General features: G+C 44.8%; 1 long non-coding RNA gene across 1 annotated transcript; it reads left to right on the plus strand.

The window, feature by feature from the left end:
• Nucleotides 1-3,786: 3,786 nt before the first annotated feature.
• On the plus strand, nt 3,787-16,157 carry LOC128311354 (uncharacterized). Its single transcript, XR_008289756.1, has 3 exons — nt 3,787-4,046; nt 12,871-13,080; nt 14,924-16,157. It is a non-coding gene; the product is annotated as an uncharacterized LOC128311354 (long non-coding RNA).
• Nucleotides 16,158-16,840: the final 683 nt, after the last annotated feature.

Genomic DNA, 16,840 nt, shown 5'->3' on the forward strand with positions numbered 1-16,840 from the left:
GGGTAAAAGGTTCGATCTCTCAGGGAAAATCTAACAGGCCCATCATTGCTATTTGGAAGATGTAAAGAGATAGACCAGTACTGTCTGGCACCGATGTGAGAATAAGGAAACGAGAAGGTTGTTAATGTTTTGCTACATGGCTTGGGTCCATTGGATCTGGAGATTCAGGCCTTAAGGAATGATTTCAGAAAAAGAGAGAGAAAGAAAGAAAGAAAGAAAGAGAAATAAAAGAGAGAAAGAAAGAAAAAGAAAGAAAGAGAAAGAGAGAGAAAAGAAAGAAAGAAAAGAAAGAGGAAGAAAAGAAAGAGAAAGAAAGAAAGAAAGAAAAAGAAAGAAGAGAGAAAGAAAGAAAAAGAAAGAAAAGAGAAAAAGGAAGGAAAGAAAGAAAAGACAGAGAAAGAAAGAAAAAGAGAGAAAAGAAAGGAAAGAAAGAGAAAGAAAGAAAGAAAGAAAAGAAAGAAAGATAAGAAAGAGAAAGGGAAAGAAGGAAAGAGAAAAGAAAGAAAAGAAAGACAGAGAAAGAGAAAGAAAAGAAGAAGGAAGGAAAGGGAAGGAAGAAGGAAGGAAGGGATGAAGGAAAGAAGGAAGGAAGGAAGAGGAAAGGGAAGGAAAAAAGGAGAGAAAAAAGATGTTTACACGTACTGAGGACCTGCCACGGTCTGGTCACGATGTCTCCCATGAGGTGAATGTTCTCTTTTTATAAAAGGATGGATCTCTTCATTTGAAGAAAACTAAATATGTTGGGTAAGACTGCAAATAGGGTGACTGGTCTTGGTATAATGACACGCAGATCTCCCACAGCTCTGGGGGCCGCCGGTCAGAGATCAGGGTGACGGGCTGGTTGGGTCCTGGTGAGGCCCCCTCGGGGTTGCAGACTTCTCGATGGGTCCTCAAGGGGTCGGGGAGCTCTGCGGGATCTCCCATCAGGACGCTGATCCCCTTCCCGAGGGATCCACCCTCAGGTCCTAAGCGCCTCCCAAAAGGCGCCTAATACGCTCTGCTCGGACGTTAGGATTTTGACACATGAATTCGGGGGAGACGCAAACATTTGGACCATAGCGTCTGCCTACCAGTTTTATACTTCTGGGACAGATTCTGGATGGAAGATGTGAAAGCTTACTTTTTCCATAAAAAATGCCTTGCTTTTTTTTTTTTTTTTTGAGTGGAAAGGCTCATCTGCTATTCCAGGGCAGAGGACTCGATGCCCGGAGGACGGTGATCTGACGTATCGTGTTGGGCAAACACCTCTACTCCACGGGGAGATTTCCACATTCCATCCCAATGCCGTGTGTGTTCACCACACGCTGAGAATCACCCTTAAGAAGTTCATCCGCTCCCTTCCTTCCTGTTTTCCCAACTTGCTCAGCATCAGTGCCAGGAAGGGACAGAGGGAGGCACTTGGGGTCAGAGGCACTTGGGGACGCCGCAGCCTGGTTCTGGTTGATCCCTGGCACCAAGGAGTGCCCGCCCCGGCTGTTTATTTCCGAGCCGTTTCTGCGGGTTAATGAAGACGTAAGCTCCCGGCCTCAGCCACACTATGTAAAAGAATCACTTATTGCCTGTTCCATCTCACTGACTTTTATGGTGATACTTAAACCAAAATGGTGAACTATTACACTTCATAGCCTGCAAATAAAAGCAGCATGTTAAAAAGTAGGGGCCGTAACCCCTGATCGGGCTGAAATGGCTTGTCATCTTGAGACGACTTTGTTCAGCTCCCCAGGGCCGGGGCCCGGGGCGCTGTGTCGGAGGCAGACAATGAATCCCGGGGCCACGGGCTGGGGGGCGCGCGCCTCCTTCAGCAAAGGGCATGGTGCGGAGCTCACAGCGGGGTGCAATCAACGATGGATGCCAGAGGGGGTGGGCACGGGGACCAGAGAAGCAAGTCACGTCACACTTTGGCAAGACGGGGTTCTGCCCCAGGCCTTGCTGGAGGCCCCCCGCCCAGCCCGGCTTTCCTTAGACTCAAAGGTGGCCCTCGGAAGACGTCTGTGTCCATTGGGAGAAGCCACGGGACGGCTCAGAGCCTCCTTCACGCAGGCCCGGTGTGTGCATTAGGGATAATGCTGCCCCCGTGCTGGTGCCTGAAAATAACGCACTCTTCCATGGCTTGATTAACTTGAACATAGCGGGGTTCTTCTTTTTTTTTTTTTAATTTTTTTTTTTAAGTTTATTTATTTTTGAGACAGAGAGAGACAGAGCATGAACAGGGGAGGGGCAGAGAGAGAGAGGGACACACAGAATCCCAAACAGCCTCCAGGCTCTGAGCTGTCAGCACAGAGCCCGACGCGGGGCTCAAACCCACAGACCATGGGATCATGACCTGAGTCGAAGCCGGATGCTTAACCGACAGCCACCCAGGCGCCCCTACATGTAAAGGTTTCTAATGTATCTTTTTTTGTGGAAATGCTCTCTCTCCTTCTATGTGTGTGTGAATCTGTGCGTGCGTGTGTGTATAATATTTTATATATAGTATATATACTATATATATAATGTCTCTCTATATATTTCTATAACTTGGTTTTCAAAAGCATACATAAGCACTTACGTCATTTTTTATGATAGTTACATAGTATTCCATAGAAAAGACATCCATAATTCTTTGTGATCTATTTTAATAAGCTAGAATGAAGCCAATGTATACAATGTACAATAAAATGTAATTTCACATGTTTATCTTTACAGATTTTCCAACTACATGGCAGTTAGGAGCGTAGTTACTGCTGTCAGCTAGATTGGATTGCTCACATGCATTTGCTACTTACGTTCTGTGTCACCCAGGGTAAGTCACAACGTTGTCTAAGCTTTATTCCTATCTGGGAGGAATCCAAATATACAGAGTACCTACCGAGAAGGTTTGTGGAGAGGATCAAATTAGATCACTTGTGAAAAAAAGCTCAGCATATCAGAAATGTTCCATAAACATTAGCTGTTAGTATTATAATCCCCAAACAGAAAAAAAAAAAAATTCCTTTGTCAGGCCATGTGTGTTAAAGAAAATAGAAGGACTCATTCATCATAATCGGAGACTGTGCTCGAGCTTTAAGAAGTGCTTGGTGGGGCTGTCCAGTTTCCCCAGCACCATTTATTGAAGAGACAGTGTTTTGACCTTTGTATATTCTTGCCTCGTATGTCAGCTATACTTTGATTAGAAAAAATATGTAAATAGGGGTCACTGGGTGGCTCAGTCGGGTAAGCGTCCAACTCTTGATTTTGCCTCAGGTCATGATCTCACGGTTCATGAGTTTGAGCCCTGCGTCGGGCTCTGTGCTGACAGCGTGGAGCCGGCTTGGGATTCTCTCTCTCCTTCTCTCTGCCCCTCCCCCCAACTCTCTTCTCTCTCTCTCATATGTGTGTGTGTGTGCTCTTTCTTTCTCTCTCTCTCAAAAATAAATAAATATTAAAAAAAGAAAAAAGACATAAAATTCCCAGAAAGAAAAAAGAAAATTCTGAAGACAGAATGATGAACAATGAGCATTTAAAGATGCAGAACTGTCAGATGAAAGCTAAGAAACAATTTATGTCGCTCACATGGTCTTTATTTAAGCACTGACTGATAGGCTAGCATTAGTACAGGTGTCGCCAGGTGCCTTGGGTCGGTTAATTGGTACAGAAGGTCCTTCTCTCCCCACTTGCAAGGTTCCTTGCATGGAGAGGTTGAGTCTGTTTCTCACTCTCTTGTATCTGGCTAGGGTGGCCCTAGCGACCTTTGTGACCAATAGAATGCAGTGGAAGCAATTTCCTGGACTCAGTGACCGTGTTATGAGAAACCTTAGAGCTTCCACTCACGGGTCCTTCGGAATGCTCACGCTGGGGGAAGCCAGCCATCACGCGAGACGTATTCCCAAGTATTCTGGGCCCCCATGCTGTAGGGAAGCCAAACTAGTCATGTAGGGAGGCTGTGGAGAGAGAGAGATTCTTGACCAGTCCCCCTCCCCTCAGCCACCCCACTGGTCCCAGACCGAGAATCACACATTCGAACAGAAAAGTGTTCGCATCTCTCCAGCCCCAGCCGCCTTTAATGGCACCTGCGCCAGCATTCCTAGGTAAGAACTGCTCAGCTGAGTTCAAACACCAAACCCTGCAAGGTAACAACAAAGTTCAGACCAGGACGTGCAAGATAGCAACAACATGGTAACCAAGTTTAAAGGCCAGACCCGGGCAAGATAATAATGAAGTTCAGAAGTGGTTTGTTACAGATCATCAGAAAGGAAGCATAGCTCAGCATGAAAAGAAGGCCACTCCAGGGCTCCCCTTTCCTATCCTCCGGCTCAGTGTTTCAATCTCAGTTCATTCATTCACTATGCAACGGGTTTTGATCCAAACTACAGAGTATCTGTCTCCCCTAATGCCAACTAGTAGCTTTACAAAATAATCGAACGTGTTGTTCCCGTACGTCAATGCAAACAATTTCAAATTCCACTACAGAAGAATTTTGTTTAGAAAAATTACATACAGGTTAAATATCTGTTATGTATGTCAGAGGCTGTAGCTGTGAGAGTTCTTATAATTCACGCATTTGTATTATTTTAGCCACTAAATCTTCTACCGAAGGAGATGCTTTCAAACGTCCATTTTCTTTTTTTTTTTATTTTTTTTTTTAACGTTTATTTTTGAGACAGAGAGAGACAGAGCATGAACGGGGGAGGGTCAGAGAGAGGGAGACACAGAATCTGAAACAGGCTCCAGGCTCTGAGCTGTCAGCACAGAGCCCAACGCGGGGCTCGAACTCACGGACCGCGAGATCATGACCTGAGCCGAAGTCGGCCGCTTAACCGACTGAGCCACCCAGGCGCCCCTCAAACGTCCATTTTCAAAACAGTCTCCCCCTAGTCTCTTCCACTCACCTAACGGACACTTTGTCCCCCATTTTAAAAACGTAGCCTTAACCTTGAAGTGACAGATTATAAGTATCAGTACTGCGAGCATGGTTGTTATTATTATTTAATAATCTGGTAGGTGAACTTACACTGAGAGGTTTTGCCCTGGTAAGGGGGAAAAAAAAAGTTCGGTAAACTTGGAGCACCTGTCATTTAAGACAGATAAATAATAACCTTGAATCTAGCGGCTCCTGTAAATCCTTTGCTGTATTCTAAAAATCACTTTTAATTGGCACACTCTCTCTCATTACAAAGGTAAGTATTATTTTGCATTTTAAAGATCTTTTTAGAGGCACCTGGGTAGCTCAGCAGGTTAAGCGTCTGACTTCAGCTCAGGTTATAATCTCACAGTTTGTGAGTTCATGATAGGTTTTCTGCTGTCAGAGCCTGCTTCATATCCTCTGTCCCGCCCCACCCCCCTCTGCCTTTCCCCCTCTCCCTCTCTCCCTTTCTCAAAAATGAATGAAAACATTAAAAAAACTTAAAGATCTTTTAAATTAGGCGTGCCAATGACAAACTATAAACAGTTTTGCGCACCCGTGACTTCAAGTTTTGTTTATTGGCTTTGCTAGTGTCATAACAATCCACTGTATGAATTTCATGTCTGTACCTATCTCTGTAAGTTTACTTGGGATTTTTAAAAAATAAATTCCAATCAATCAGTCACTCTACTAGTAACTTATAGTTATTCCAGAAAACATTGGTTTCACAGCGAAGTCATCTGTTGCTGAAATATTTTTTCTCCATTACATGTATTCTTGAGTGTTTTTCTAAAAAGTTCATTCTGTGTTTCATGTGGCAAATTCCATAAGGAAAAAATGTTAGAAGCATCTGTACTTTTACCCAACTGGATAGCAAAGCTCACACACCAAGTAATTTCTTTTAACACTTGACTTTTCAAATCTTCAGCGAGGTTTTCTCTGTATCTTCTAGCAGAATCTGCTGACAAAGGAATACATTTTTATTTGTCGCCATATTGTTTTCTGCATATTATTTCAGCTGTTTTTCTTGTGCTAGGGGAAGATGGGATATTTTCCCCAATGACTTTTTTGGGGGTGGGGGCTTTGCTAATAAGCAGTAAAACTCAACATAGGCTTCTAAACATTTCACAAGAAGTTTAGTGAAATTTTGTCAAGTACTTCTTTGGGTGTTGAATGATTTTAAACATGGCTGAAAATATATAGTCTTGTTTCCGTGTTCTGGATGCTTAGTTTCCAAATGCCTTGAAAATTGTGCCTAATGGTGCCAGCTTTATTGGCTATCTTGTAGGTGACAGATTAAAAGGGAAAGAACCCAAGGGTTACGGAGGCCGGGGTGGGGGAGGGGGTGCAATTACGATAATCTAAGCAGAGCTGATAAAATTAAAATTGAGTGAGAGTTTCCAGGATAAAATCTCCGACAGTTCTAGATATTTTTATGTAGAATATATGTGATTACAATAATAATTTCTATCATCCGGAAAAAGGCATTCCGAGATTATAAGAAACAGGTAAACGGAATTCAAATCTTCACTCACTCGAGGATTATGAAGAAGAAAACAGAGGCAAAAGACATTAATTTCGTAATGAGGTCACTGCAGAGCACTGACCGAGTGGGGCAAGGAGCAAAACATCCCGGGAAAGGTTTTAAAACTCTGTTCGCCTTTATCTAACCTTTTCAGTGGTTCCTGCATCCACGGCACTTTTCTTTCTGAACCCCTCAAAAAAGCAGACTTGTAATGTCGATGGCCCTTTACCCACAAGCGTCCTCCTGATCCTTTTTCCTTGGTCTACTTGTCATCTCTTCCCTGGATCTCCCTTGTCGCTTCAGTGTATATACCCTGCCGTCCTTCAGAGAATGTTCTTGGCCTCTGATCTTCAAAGAAGGACCCAGGAAGCATAGGGCAGGGGGTTGGGGAGCAGTGAAGGAAGAAGACAGCGTGAGAATTCTCCCTTGGAGCAGGGCAAGGGAAGAGGCTGGGTCCTGTGTCGTATTATTTTCATTTTCCTTTGCATTGTCCTAATAACACACATCCTTGGAGGTCGTAACCTTGATCCTTCTTAGAGAAGAAGCCTGTGATTTAAGCAGCTGTGGGAGAATGAGGGGCAAGCATAAAGAGGAGCGGGGTGGGGGTGGGGGTGGGGAACAGGATATAGGGGCAGAGCAAGTGAGATCACCTAAGAGTTTTATCAGGTAGGTCTTTGGGGGCTGAAAATAATGTTTGCCAAGCGACTATAACCAAAACTCTTCTCTCGTTCTCTCTCTCTGTCCAAACTTCCTCCCTCCCTCTGTCTCTCTGCCTCTCTCTCTTTCTTCCTCAAGGAAGAAGAGAATCATAATAGCCAGGGGAGCAGGGAGGGTCCAGAGAGCTCCAAAGCAATCCGTGGCTTCCCGTCCCACTGGTTCACAGCCAGAAGGAATAGTTCATTTCTTAACGATCCCGGCCCCCTTCCCGCACACCTCTCCCCCAGCCCACACAGGAAGGGACACCGAGCGTTTTCATTATTAGGTAGATTTAGAGTCTTGCCCAGCTCGCTTCTTATTTCTAACCCCCATTCCCTGCCTTCCTTCCCCTCTCTCCGTTTCTTTTCAGGTTAATTTATCTGATTATATGCAACACACTGCAGCCATGTTAACACACCAACTGAGTTTGCACTTGGAGGCTTGGAGGAAAGATTACCATTAAAACGTGACTTCCATCCACTCAGCTGAAATTACTATTGATTGCCAAAGAAAAATATTTGTGCTGTGGAGCTGGGAGCTATGATGTTGAACCATATTAACATAATGTTAGCATAGCTACGGGTGTTTAGTAGCACGCAATCAGATTTGAAATGAACGTTGATTATAGATGGAGATTAATGTTCACATATTCATAGGAACACAATGAGAAGAGCAATTTCCTTTCTACTACAGATCAATGGTTTCCCCATTCAATTATACAGCTGTAATAATTGCATTATGCTGAAATATTTCTTAATGGCTAATTTCTTTCCTTTTGTGTGTGTGTGTATGAGATCTTTTGTCAGTGATAGCTTCTGCAGCCTGAGGACAGCATAAGATGTTTTAATCACTGGTGTCGTTTTGCAAGCTTTGACCAAGCCAGTAATTTCCCCCCCGTCCCCCATCTTTGCTATCCTCTCTTATTATCACCCAGAATCACTTCCTGGATGATTGAAATATAGGGAGTTGCCTCAAGTCTTGTTTTGTTTTGTTTTGTTTTGTTCTTTCTTTCTTGTTTAGAGAGTGAAGACAAAACCCGGAAACCTATGGGGTCATGCTCGCTCCTTTCTGCACATTTGCTGGGGAGAAATTGACGAAGACACAAAAACATCGTGCATAGGATGCCTCCCACCCAAAGACTCTTGTTGTCTCTATATATAAATATAATTTTGGAGCCATTCAGTGATTAAAAAGCAAATGATAAAACTAGTGTCTTCTTCAATACTCACAGCGAATCTTTGAGGACTGATGCAGCATGGATATTTCTATTGTAAAGATAAAGCATCCATAAGACGGTGAGCCTGCCTTTTCTAACGATAATGATATCTTCCTGCTTACCCTGATATAGCTCAGAGGAAGCCTAGCTGGCACTTTCTTCCCTAAATGAGCGCTGTCTTATGGTAGACTCACGATGTCCCTGTCTTATGCCCTTCTCTGTTGTCCTGAGGGAGAAGGCTGGGCTTTCTCTGATCTGTTTTCTTGCATCCGTGAGCATGAAGCCTTGTTCAACCTTAGTTGAACTGAGTGTGATATAGTGGAAAGAAGTTCAGATATAAAGATCTGCCTATCAATGGTGGTCCGAAGGGCATTGTCCACTTTTGTGCCCTTTGGCAAGTCATTGACAATTCATGGCCTCAGTCTTTCCCCACTGGAGAGTAGAAAACGTAACACCTCACTCACAAGGTCCCCAATCTAAGGCAGTAAGTTTAAAGACTTAACTAAGGCTTTGGAGAAAGACCCACCTGGCGTAAATTCTCTTCCTATTACCAACCCCCCAGGTGATCTCACGCAAATGCCTTCCCATCCCCGAGCCTCTGTTTTCTCATCTGTAAAATGGGTATGATAATAGGTTCTGCCTCAAAGCATTATAAATACTAAGGGAGATCTAGCAAGGCACGCACTTACGTAATTTTATTTTCTCTCATTCTTATTTTTATTGAAAATGTCTAGAATGAGGTGGCAAACAGCTTCTCTTCTGCCTTTTATGCTTGAGGAAAAAAATAGATGTGGGAGCAATAAATATAATCAATATGGTTTTCTTTCCTGTATGCCATACTGTATTTTGCTGGCCTGCTCTGTACAAAGAAGCAATACGCAGATACAGATTTCATCATCAGGGATGTTTCCAAGTCTTGGCCATCGATTCTCTTTTCTAAAGCCTTTTGGAAAATTTTTAAGTTTATTTACTTATTTTGAGAGAGAGAGAGTGAGTGGGGGAGGGGCGGAAAGAGAGGGAGAGAGAGAATCCCCAGGCAGGCTCTCTGCTTTCAGCACAGAACCCAACGTGGGGCTCGAACTCATGAGCCGTGAGACCATGACCTGTGCCAAAATCCAGAGTCAGATGCTTGACTGACTGAGCCACCCAGGTGGCCCTCTAAAGCCTCTTTTAAGCACATTCCCCAGGGAAAGAGATGGTTTTTGCTCCCTGTGCCCTCCCAATGGGGTACAATCTGCACGGAAAAAAAATACTTCTGATACGCAGCAATGAACAGGATATTAGAATAGTATCTAGTCTGCATATTTTTCAAACACTTATTGTCAGGGAAAGCATATAAACCTAGGAAAACTGGTCCAGAGCAGGCAAACTGGGCCGGAGATAGTCTGGGGTTTGATGTGCTCTTCTAGGTAGTGGCAGGTGGTCCCCAGGAAAGTTGTTTCTTTTCCGTGGCCCCACCAAAGGCCAACACCACAATTTCAGTTTCTCATTCCATCACTCAAAAAAGAATTTATTGAGTGCCTACTGTATGCTAAGCAGTGTGCTCAGTGTTGCAGATGGAATCCTGAGCAAATAGGTACATTATCTATTCCTATGGTTCTTATGATCTAGAGAAGGACTACTGAGCAATCATAGAAGTAAAAATGAAATTGCAACTCCCATGAGAAGAAGTTTGTATAAGAGAAGGGAGAGATTCAGAAGCTAGGGAGACGCTAAAGGAGTGTCTTAGCTACATAAGCTAAGACTGGAAAGAAGACCAGGAGTTAACTTAGCGGGGCGACAGTGTGGGGGAGGGAGGAAGAGGTCTTTCCAGTTAGAAGGAAGGATGCACATCCTTTGTTATAGTCTATCTCTTTATCTCCTTCCTTTTTTCTTTATAACACTGTTTGCCGCCTTATACATTTTGTGTCTGTTCGCTATTTTTTTCTCTTTCTTGGCCCACCTCCACAAGAATTTAAAGTCCTTGAAGGGAGGGACTTTGTCCATGTTGACCATCTCTCTGACGCCAGTGTATGAATAAATGTGCAGAGGGCCTGGGTATTGAGGGAACACGGCCCACAGCGCACAAAGCAGGGCTCTCCCAAGCCTTACGTCCTTTCCCAGGGGGCCTTTGCTTTGAGGTGGTTGGATACTGGGTCCCTGTTCTCAACATTCAGTGTGGTCTTGTGGGCTCATGTACTTAGCAGAAGTGCCTTCTCTGGCATGGGACACAGATGTGCTACAGTGGGACACAAATGTGTCCATGGTTGCAGCGTGGTCATGCGGTTTACTCTCCGGGATGGATTCTATCTCCAAGAGTCTGTTTAAACCATAGAGGTCCCTTCCTCTTCACAGGGACTGATGTCCAAGTAGGTCTGTGATGGGTTTTTGCCAACACAAAGAGAGAACTGATGTGAGGTTCTAGAAGGACTTCCTAACCCTTAGGAAGAATGCATCGGAGTAGAAGGTCTTCCTTATCCTCTGAATGGTTTCATGTGTAGATGTATATTCTCGAACTGCCTGGCCTTGAGAGGCCATCTTGAGGGCAGAGTCCATAAGGGGAAGATGGCATAGCGGAAAAGTGGAAAGCACTCGAGTCTTTGGTGAAGTGACTCAACCTTTGAATCTACCAAATGTAGGGTAGGTCCACCTCTGGCTTATTTATTCGTCCCACGAGGTCTTCTCTTGCAACTGAAAGTGTCCTTGAAACTCACCACATCGGTTACTGACATTGGATACCATTTGGCCTCCGCCCTCCAATCCTTCCTTCCTTCCTTCCCTCCTCCCTTCCTTCTTTCCCGTTTGGATACAGATGTGATGTAGCACTACATTTCTACCATTGCTGTTGCTCGCTCCCTGAAGTGCACACGCTCCTACACCGTCTTTGTAGGAGATAAACAGACACACGCACACGCACACGCACACAGACACTAATCCTGGCTAGGCTTAGGCTGAGACTGCACTTAGTGTGCATTCACACCTCAGAGAATCTCTGTTCTAGGAGCTTAAAACCTTCAGACCGCCTTCCAGGTTACTCAGGTCAGCTGAGAGTCATCTTTTCAGCCCCACCGAAGGTGAGCAGCATGGCTTTGGGCAACTGATGGAGCCTTTCCTAGCCTCAGTTTTCTCATCGGGAAAATGGGGATAACAACCCCTCGCTCAAAGGGTTGATGTGCCATGTTAATTTATAGGAAGAATTTAGTGCAGAGCCATACACAGAATAAATGCTCAATAAATGATGCTCTTCCGGGGAAACTCAGGCAGCAGTGTTCTCATTTTGCCTCCTGCCTCAGCCCTTTGAATTGGTTCAAATGAATCCCTAGAGGTCATAACTCATGCTTTTATTCTCCTCTGTCAGAATCAAAATGAGATTTATGTATGTGTGAATTAACAACCCAGTTGTTCCCCCTCAATATCATCTAGTAGCAAAATCTTTGTGAAAGGGGCCCATTGTAAATAAGAATAAGAGAATTGTACATTTCTATACCAACTTGTGGACTGAACCAAACCATGAGATTCCTCCTGTGTGTGTGTGTGTGTATATATGTGATATGTGACATATCATATATTACATATATTACCTCGTGTGCGTTTCTTTCGGTTTCTGTTAGAGATTCTGTTAACAAGAATTGCATAGATTTTCTTCTTTATGAAACACCCATCAAACAACAGCTGGTATTCTGCAAAGGGGCATGGCCAGAAATTGCTAAGGGGAAGGAGTGAGAAGAGAAAAGAGGAGATGCAGCAAATGAACAGGGTAAATCTTCCAGATTAGCAAAATACGCACAATGACAAGTACCCCGTTAAAAATCTAAAAATCGGAAATAAATCTATGCAGTGTCCCAGATTGGCTTGCCGGCGGTTGACTTCTTTCAAGAGGAGGATGTAAACTAAATACAAACCAGCCTCGGCCTTGACTCTACCTGCTTTTATATCTCAGGCCGGGGATGGCGATTTCCGGGAACAAGGTTCCACAGGATGTAAAGAGTGGTATGGCAGAATGTACCCATTTCAATTGATTTAAAACTTGACTGGGGAATGGGGTAGACTGGAGTTATCTTTTAGACCCTGCCATGCCCTCCCTCTTATCCTTGACAAGTGACTCAAACTTTCTGAGCCTCAGTTTCCACATCTGCAAAACCCAGGGTGCTCATGGCGCCTATGTTGTTCCTTCTGTTTGTGAAAAGTGGGCGAGGAGGACTGCCCAGCTCAATGTCTAGCATACGGACAAGACCCGATAACAGCGCTCTGCACGATCATCTGATGGGGCACTTGTATTACTTCTGCTTTATAAAAGAGAAAACTGAGGCAAGGAAGTCAAGCCAGCCCGTCCAAGGTTATACATGATGTGAGGTGAAGCCTGGACTTGGAACCAGGCAGTCTGGCTCAAAGTTCATCTTCGTAACCACTAGGCTCTGCATTCAAGTATTAAAAGTAAGGGGTGGGCTTTTTTCCTTTCTTTTTCTTTTCCTTCTTACCTGTAAGTGTAAAGATGAAATAAGTATCATGTAAGCCAGCTAGAAATTGCGGGACTGCTTTGGTCTGGCATTTGAGGCCGTTAGTTCAACAGATTGTGCTTCATTCACCCAACAGTTGCAATCTCCGTATTTCCCAGTCAAGTCCCTGCCTGATGGTACAGCTACTTCCCAATCCACGTGGAGCCCTGCCTCTGCTGAGCTGCCCTCAACTCCCTTTGGCCTCTCAGTGGCTCTGCACGGCTCACCTTATGCCCACTGGAGACAGAACCCATGATGGAGACAGATGAAGCCACACCGGAGGTCTTCCAAAGGGGCAATCCCAGAGGTAAGATCATCAAGGTCAAACCAGAGGGCATGGGGTCAGTCCAAATACCAAATGGGAAGGATACAGCTGCACGTTGGAGTAAGGGCTAGGAAAGACCAGAGGCACAGGCCATTCAGACAGAGAAGAGAGGAAAAGCTGGCAGCTTGGCCCGTAGGGGGAAGGGGCCCTGGGCCCTGGGAAGGGGCAGGTGGAGGCACGGAGTGGACCCACCCGTTCATGCCACACACACACTGGGTTTGTTCCTATCCTGTGCAACATCACACCAAGACTGGATTGTTGATGATACTAATGTGTTGGCCGATAGAAACATACTTTTTAAAGTTTATTTTGAGGGAGAGAGAGACAGAGCGCAGGAGCCGGGGAGGGACAGAGGGAGGGAGAGAAGGAGGATTCCTAGCAGGCTTCTCACTGGCAGGGCTCCATGGAGCCCAACGGAGGGCTTGATCCCATGAGTCATGAGATTAGACCTGAGCCCAAACTGACTGAGCCACTCAGGCGCCCCAAGAAACATCTGATCCATCTCAGGGTGTTAGGATTTCTGGCTCTGGTGCCACAAGGGGTGAGGAGAAGTAGGCCCAAGATGGGTGAGGGCATTTGGAGGGGGATAAAGGTGTGAAGTCTGGAGTTCAGTGGTGTAAGGGATGTATATGTCAAGCAGCACAGAATGGTCATAACCCAAAAGGTATAGTTCCGTCTACAAAGGATCCATAAAGCATCACTAGAGATATTAAGTTGAGGACACAGCCCGAATGTTTTACTGGACTACAGATGCAAGATTGATTCTAAATTTGTACTTGATCAAACAACCCTAATGCCAGAAGTGATCTTAATTTCAGCTATCACCCCGCCAAAGCTACTCATTTAATGAGGAGGAAACTGAGTTTCAATATTATAGCTCCTGTGTTATTTAATTTTTTTAAACATTTATTTATTTGTGAGAGAGAGAGAGAGAGACAGAGAGAGACAGAGCGTGAGTGGAGAAGGGGCAGAGAGAGAGGGAGACACAGAATCTGAAGCAGGCTCCGGGTTCTGAGCTGTCAGCCTCACGGGCTCAAAGTCACGAACCACGAGATCATGACCCGAGCCAAAGTCAGATGCTCAACCGACTGAGCCACCCAGGCACCCCTCTCCTGTGTTATTTTAAGGCAATCGGTGGCAAACTTTTCTAAAAAAGCTAGATCATAAATATTTCAGGCTCTGTGGACCATATTGTCTCTGTTGCAACCGCTTAGCTCTGTTGTACTGCAAAAGCGGGCATTGCCAATATATAATGAGCGTGGCTGTGTCCCAATAAAACTTTATTTATAAAAACAAGCGGTGGGCTGGCTTTGGCCTGGAGAACATAGTTTACCGATCCCTTTCCTAAACCGTAGCAACCTTTTAAAAATCGGTTTATAACATAATTTTAATAAAACATCATATTATAACTTCTATGCTTTAACATATTGCAGATTACGCATTACATAATCTATTTTAATAACACAATATAGTAAGAAAGATTACACCTAACTATAGAAGATGCAGGCAGGCAATAGTTGAAACACTCATTTCTGTTCCACATCTGATAGGAAGTATCAGCTATTTAAGAGTTAAAACATTAATCCCCGGTTATTTAGAAAGGTAATTTTCTATACATTTGCACAGAGGTAGGGAATTTGACCCAAGGCTTGATTTTCTGAATGCGGAAGCACACGGCATGACCATCAACTTGAAGGAAGCTGGGAGCAGTCAGCTAGACAACCCGAGGTCAGAGGTCATATCTGGAAAGGCACAGGTAAAATTTAAGACTTTATTACAATTGAAGGGCAAATTACCTTTCTAATGATGTGCCTTCTTCCTACAGGCAGAGAGGAATTCATGAAGATTTCTCTCAAGATCCAAGAAGCTTTTTTAAAAAAGAGAGTCTTTGGGGGCTCGTTTTGGTTAAATACTACATTAAGAAATAGGTGCCTTCTTTTGGCTTTGTATTTCCTTTTGTTTCCACCTCCAGCTATCTGTACTTTGATCTGGTCCACATGTCAGTCCCAAGACTGACATCACAATGACAAAAGCTTGACTGTGAGTGAAGAACACAGCCGAACGGATATATGGCAGCAAGCATTCCGTATCCAGGGGCGCTCGGAATGTTCGAGAATGTTCATCACTTCTTCCTATCCTTTAGCTATCAGTATCACACAGGAAGGAATCTGGTTTTCCTCCTTTTCAGAGACAGCCTCACAGCCACACTGAGATAATGGGTTTCACGTGGAGTTTTCTGGGCTGTGGACAAGGGGAAGGCTTGGGTTTAGGGTGAAGAGCCTATCTTGGATTTTGGAGTGGAAATGTTTGGCTCTGTGCCCTCATGCTACAACGAGCTGGTTAGGGGACCCTCGGATCTGAAAACAGAGCCCCTTGGCGTGATTAACATTAAGTGAGATAATAAACGGGAAGCACTGAATCTGGTTCCTCAAACCTAAGGGTCCTGAAGAAATTACAGCTAAAGACAATTTTATCGTAGTTTTCAATGCTATTATTTTGTTAAAAGGTTTGTTCCCGTCTGTTTCCTGATCCCCGTATGTCAAGGTAGGAAAACTCCTTCAGATTCGTCACCCACAGTTCCACCCCGAGAGGACTCCCGTGGAGTGCTCTCCCCTGTGTTTCCGTCTCTGAGTCCGTGAGTCTCATCTGCCTCATTTCTTTTCAGAGTATGCCCCAGACACCCAAATCTCACAACAGATGGATCTACTTCTCTTAATCCCAGAGTCCTTTCCTTCTGGCTGTGAGAGATTGCGTCTCGGCTAATTTTCCCGGAGTCTTTCTGAAGAGCCGCGAGGATGCCCTGGAATAAGGGTGCGAGAGTCCTAACTCTGTGCTCTGGGGGAAACTTCTCTGCTTCAGATCACGTCGGGTCCGAGGGACCCCCGTTTGGATTTTGGAGGTGTTGTTATTACCATCGGGTGACGGAAATAGAAATACCAGCTTGCAGATACAAAGCGTCCACTTGCAGCCTGGGCGGCTTAATCCTGACAACTCCTGGTCCCATAGGTATTGTCACTGCCCCACCTTACATACAGGATACAGGAGGAACAATAGTTCGTTGGTACAGAAATTTCCCTGGCCCTTCTATTCAGCGGCTAGTACACCAGAAAGTCCCAAGTTCCCTAGTACAGCTTGTCCTGTGAAACCTGCTCCTTATGCTCAGCTATGCATCCAGCATTTTAAACTCCAAAGCTTTAACTATGAAAATCAACACACGCCAAGCCCTTTGTCTATATGCCAAGCCGTGTGCATTGCATGTACAAAGTGTTGTGCGTGATTTGAGTGATTTCCAAGGGTGTCTTTGTCTATGAGATTTAAACCATGGGTTAAAACCCAACTTCAATTACAAGGCAAATCCACTGTATTAAACAGCTGTTCTGCACCAGGCCCCAAGCAGTGAACTGTGGACGACACAAATCTATCACTCCCCAAAGTGCCCTCAAGTACTCATAATATGGCAGGACTGAAAAACCATTGCATTTCATGGATTCTTTAGATTTTAAGAGGCAGAATTGTTCCGTAAAGGGGAGCTGCTTCCAAGGCCAGGTTTCCCAGCACTAGCTCTTTTGACATTTGGGGGGGTTGCATAGTTCTTTGCTAGTGGGGTTGGGGGGCACAACCCGGGCGTCGCGGGGCGCTGGCGGCATCCGTGGCCTCTACTCACTAGAAGCGGGGAGCACTCTCCCCACTCCGGTTGCACTAACCCAAACTGTCTCCGGGCACCGCCACAAGGCTCCTGGGA

Source organism: Acinonyx jubatus, chromosome A3, assembly GCF_027475565.1.
Source record: "Acinonyx jubatus isolate Ajub_Pintada_27869175 chromosome A3, VMU_Ajub_asm_v1.0, whole genome shotgun sequence".
Classification (NCBI taxonomy): Eukaryota; Metazoa; Chordata; class Mammalia; order Carnivora; family Felidae; genus Acinonyx; species Acinonyx jubatus.